The sequence below is a fragment of the Anguilla rostrata genome, chromosome 6 (genome assembly GCF_018555375.3).
Source record: "Anguilla rostrata isolate EN2019 chromosome 6, ASM1855537v3, whole genome shotgun sequence".
Lineage (NCBI taxonomy): Eukaryota > Metazoa > Chordata > Actinopteri > Anguilliformes > Anguillidae > Anguilla > Anguilla rostrata.
In genome coordinates this window covers 7,015,028-7,021,040 of record NC_057938.1, presented here as the reverse complement: position 1 = coordinate 7,021,040, position 6,013 = coordinate 7,015,028, and positions in this window count along the sequence as shown.

The following is a 6,013-nucleotide window of genomic DNA, read 5'->3' as shown; positions in this document are numbered from 1 at the left end:
CCCAATACACACCCCCCCCCCCCCAACGGGAAATAAAACTAGATCTTTACGGGGACTAAAGGCAGAGAAATCCAATATGGGGAGCATTGTGAAAGACAAACAAAGATGCTTTATTAGAGGAGTGCGTGAACTTTTACGACGGGAGCGATACCGGTCGTGGAGGGAACGCGTCTGTACGAGGTGTAATTCTCTTGGGGGAGCCCTGACGCAAATGTCAGGCGACACTCTGCTACGCAATCGCAGTAAATCTTTCAGGGCTGAGCGGTGACGGACGAGGACCGAGGAGGAGACGGAGGAGAGCAGACAGACTGACTTTTAAATAATCGCACCCTTCCCTGTCGCATAGACTTTTCCTCCCACTCAGCTTTAGAAAACTATTCGTACCTATTGTTCAGCTTCCGCATGCGTTCACATGTACGGTTGCAGATTTTCCAAACACAAAGATCTTAACCTTTCATATGACGTGCATCCATCTCTGAACACCGTGAATGCCTCCTGGATTCAAACAGGTGAGCAAATAGATCCCAGCCCCATAGCAGCACACACACCAGCACAGGAAACACACTAATAGCGCGTCTGAGGCGTCTGTGAGCTCGGACACAGGCACCGCGAGAAGTGGGCTGAGCCGCAGCCGGTGACACACATAACTCCTGCAACGTGGCGAAGGGCCTCTGGCTCTTTTGAAGAGTAAATAGGGCAGGGGTGACGAGGCAGTTCCTTTTTCCCGCCTACACCACATCCTCGGCGGGCCCTTTGAACTTCGCCTGTCCGCTGGCAGTGCTTGTCGGACAGACAGGAATAACTCGACTCGGCTCCGGTTTATTCTCGCGGGAAGAACCTCGCTAGCACGCGCTATAGCCTTAGCGCCACATCGCTTTGAGATTTCTAAGCGACATTCAGTCGTTTGTAGCAAATCTTGGTCGTTCAATTATTAGCCAGTTCTAAAATTACTAGAATTATCCGTTTTATCATTGAAGCTGCGGCCAAAACATTCACTCTGTTCAAAACACACTTTGTTTGGAGTGGGAAAACACTGCCCTTTTAGCGTGTTCTGTGGCAGAACGATCCCTATCCCTAACAACAACAGAGAACATGTAAACAAGAGTAAACAAGAATGTCACTGACTTTCAGCATGATTCACCGGCTGGACTAAAGGCCCTGGTCCCTACCAAACAGAACAAATCATACTTTTATCCAATCAGCAACACCTTCACAGAAGACCAATGTCCTTCACAGAACATTACAAACCTTCCCCAACAACAGCTTCATAGGCATTCAACAGCCAACCATACGTAAACTATGTCCCCTGGTTCCTTGGGCTGGCTGCCTTTTCAATGCAGCTAGCCCCGTAGTGATGTTCTTCAACATGTGTTGAAGCCTCCCCCCATCAGTCATCCAAGGACACCCAGACAATGCACTGCCAATGTGCTACTTGTGATACTTCCTGGACTGCTGCACAACATTCCAATAAGGATACGCTACACACACAATTACACTGATACAAAAATAATAGTTCAAAAGTACCGATATCCACCCTTTCCGCCCACTCGCTCTCTTACGTAATGCTACGTCTCCCTTTCCAGAGAACTGGACGTCAGCATAACTGCATGTTTCCGCTGTGAGGGAATGTCAACACTGAGCCACATCCGGTGCATTTAAGGACTCGAGAAGGACCCACTTCGCCAGGACCACGCACAGGCTTTCTGAGAGGCACATGCTGAACGTGGCCGGGGGGGGGGGGGGCACTTTAGGACTGACAGCGCCAAGGGGCAGGGGTTTGAGCCACAGCTGGGCCCTACCTCTGCATATGCACACACTTCACACCCTGGCACAGTACCCAAAGCCACATGCAGGATAAAACAAGGCAAACAAGGCAAACTGCGACACATAGAACTGCGCTACCGGATGTGAAGGTCTCAAACGATGAGACAAAACTCAAATTTCAAGAAGAGGCAAACAAATTTCAATCACCAGCTGAGAATGAAATTCTGGCAGGTGTCTACAACACACCAATTTGAACAACTTAACTGCTCAACTCAACGTGGGGGTCTATTAAACTTTGTGAAACAAAACTTAATGTTCCCAATATGAGCGCTGTATAGATTATTGTTGCTTCATAGAGATTATTATTATTTAATTGAGTTTTCCCATGAAATGTCCATTAGGGTCAATAAGATAGGTGATGCCTGTGTTCCTCTATATAAAATATTTCTTTACTGCTTTCTACATAAATGGTGGAACTGGTTTTATTAATAATAATAATAATAATAATAATAATAATAATAAACAGAATCCCCAATTATCACAAAGTATGAGCATGTGGTTTTGCATTAATTCCCCATTTAATGGAGGCATTTGTAGACTAATCTGAAAGATAAATGTTTTCTGTTGCTCTGCTGTTAATACCAAAGACACCAAATTCACTTAAATCTACATTCTACATAAATCAACAATTTTGCTAACATTTACATCTACAACTGGCCACATTGCTTGAAACAACATCACTCGAGAACAACATTAATTCAAAACGTACTGTCGTTTTAAGTAGAGCATTAAATGCCCCATTTCTTAACACTTTAATGAGTTTCCCCCAAGCCTACAGCACAAACGGAGGATATTCCTTGTCATCAGTGAATTAAAGCGCGAAACCCACATCTCAGGCATGTCTGGAGTTGATGATCCCGCCTGTCTCACACAAAACCGCAGCTCAAACAAACACAATCCCTGGGTTTAACAACCTAACAATGAACAAATGCGTTCAGATAAATGATCGTGAATGAGATTTCTCAAAGACGGTGACCACTGTATGGTTTTGGGTGATTTTTTTCCCCATTTGGTTACAGAAAAACACCACCCTGTGGCATGTTTCATAGTCACCCTATGAACAACTTGTGGTAACACATAACCCCGCCCCCCCTCAAATACTGTAACATGATGACATCGCTACAAAGTCACAGCAGCGTCATGAGAGCGCACGTTGTCTTCCCTGAGCATGCCCGGTCGGTCGCCCCGCAGGTCACACAGCAGAGCAAGCGCCTCACCGCGCGCTCATAACTCAAACCTCCGGGGGAAAAAAAAAGCAGGCTCCGCCCCAGCGAGAAAACGGGAACAGGAAGGAGGCTGTGAGGGCCCCGAGCCCAGGGGTCATACTAAATTCCAGCCGGCATTGTGTGCGCGGGGACGGGGTCGGGGGCGTGGGGGTTTTGGGGGGGTGCGGACAGCTCCGCGTTCAGCGCTTCTCCCGGTTCATTCGCCGATTGGCGGGGACAACCTGTCCCGAGGCCTCCGAAACACAGGATCAGGGCGCTGCGTGACCGCGTCTCTCCCCGCCGTCGGCTCCTCCTCGAACCCCCGACCAGCCGGGGGGGGGGGACAATGCCAATGCTGTGCCCTCAGCCCCCCCCCACCGGGCAAGATAATGCCCGATTATTCCGGCTCTTGGCAGAGCGACAAATTGGGGGAGTGGACGGACAGAGACTCTGTATCCCGGCCTTGTTACGGGACAGTCGCCCGCCCTGGCCTCGGCGCAGTGCTTCTGAAATAGCGTGGGAAAGTCATTAAAGTGCAAAGTCTTCCCTTTTAAGTCTCTCTGGAAGAGCGCTGAGAGAGGGAGATGATTAGGTTTCAGCATTAATGAGTGAAGGTAAGGGCACCGCGGGCTTCCATGTGCCACGGGAGGCTGGACTGGCGAAGCACGTCCGCGCTCGTGCACCGCTCGCCCCCGACCAGGCCCCCCCCCTCCAAAAACGCCCCAACTGACACAAGGGTATAAAAAACCCCAAAAGCTCAGTGGGTGGTGATCTTCCACCAAGAAAGTAGTCTTTGTGTATGTGCAACATGTAAACATTACACAATACGTCACATAAAAGCCATGGTAGGCTATGGTGCATTAAATATACTTTGCACAGTTTACGTTTCATCCATACACACACACGGAACAAGACATTTTTTTAAAAACATAAACTATGGCCTTGTTGTAGGAATATCAGCAACAAGGAATCATGTGTCAGTACGGCACACGAGAGCTTTGAGCAGTGGATAGGTGTCATCCATAATTTGACTGATGCAAACATTTCAGAAAAACAGGGAAACAACTACTTACTCAATAAGTATGCAATCAATGGCAAAGCAGACATGTGGTGTAGTGTTGTACCAGTCTCACTGCTGCAATATCTATTCCAGATTTATGCACCTGGAGAAGGACATCTCACTAAATACTGATGTGATTGCACAGCTCAGGGGTGGTATTGTGCAATTAGGGTTCTGGGGCACATCTCATTTACCATTAGCATTAATCACAGACATGGCAAAAGCAACATCAAAATGATCCACTGGTTAGAGGGCACATTATAAAAATACACTCCTGCCACATGTGGTTCTGATAACCAAAAATAGTTACTTTCCTTACCACTGTGGCCTCTGGTTTGCTCTGTGGGGGTTTAGTCCCCATGAACTGTCAAGCATATAACTCTGAAGCATATTGCGATAAACCCTTTGCAAATGCACTATACAGATAAAATTGGATTGATTGATTAACTGATTGATATGATAATTTTCTAACACATGTGATCAAAGAAAACTCTACTGACCTCATGGTGGGCTGATGATTGAAATACAGGTGAGAGAACAAAATGGGAAAAAATTGTCACCCTAATGATAATGCATGGAAAAGCTATAGCAGGACTTTTGGTGTACAAAGGTCACCAGAGTGTTCCAAACCGCACCTGGCAGTGTTGGATGCACTTCAGACAGCAGGGGAAATGGGAATAAGGCAATGAGCCTGTACTCACAAAAGCTTTCCATCAATATAATAAAAAATAAAATAACTTTTCTTTAACCCCACTAACATAATCACACATGAATGTTAACATTAGCAGACTATTATTACACACCGCATAAGATCACTGGATAACGGACTTGAAATGGTAATAGTTGTGAACCAATTTGCATATACCTGTAGTGAAACTATGCGTTTACTCGTTAACGTGCATTAATGTGCATTTTTACTTAAAACGATTAACAAATGATCGATGCAATACCTTGCTATTTTATTACCATATAATTCGGAATGCTGTAACTGATGTGACCATCTCTGTCCAGTAAATGAAGGATTGTTTCTTTCTTTACCTTCAAAACACGATAGATGCCTGTCCACAGGACACGCAGCAATTGTTGGACTGGTACTTAATAATACTACATGGAATATCTTGTTTTCATCTGATTTCGCTGGTGCGTTATTGTGTAATGATACACGATATGTAAAGCAGTTCACATTAATTGTGATATTTGATTTTGATTGCACCTGGAGGAACTGAAAAGGCATGCACACTGTATATTGACGGACAGGCTGAAAATTGGTATTGGCTGAATTTGTCTCTTTGGCAAGTCATAGCAAACGGAGAGACGTAAACATGGGCGTACTAAAAGTACAAAATGTACTAAATCCGAAGTGGCTTGCTCGGCATAAACAAAGACGGGTCGTTTTTCACTATGTCGGTTCTTTGAACCACAGAGGCCTCTGCTGGACAGACCTTGGTATCACACCTTGTTTACCAGCCCCCACTGCAGCGGGAAATAGGCTGCAGGAATGTTGAGCATGAGTCTGGGAATATACACACTTGTACAGTACGTTTCTTGCGAATTCCATGTTCATGGAAACTGACACATTTTGTCCCTACCTTGAAAAAGAGCTCATTTCAGCACTTCAGGACGTCATTCTCCCCAAGACACAGATTGCTCTCCAAATATGTAACAAACATGAAATGCACTTTCAAAATATATTCAACAACATACATTCAACAATAGCCTGTTTTTTTTGTTGTTGTCATATTGTATTATTGCACTTTGTACCTCAAGTAACTGTTGCACTCTTAAATGCATGTAAGTGTGATGAATGTAACCTCTCTGTATTCTCTGAATTCTGACAAATTAAAATATATGTAGCCTACAATCTTAGTCACCAAATCTGTGTGATTTGCTTGCAGCAATTCATAGTTATCTACAAGTAGTATAT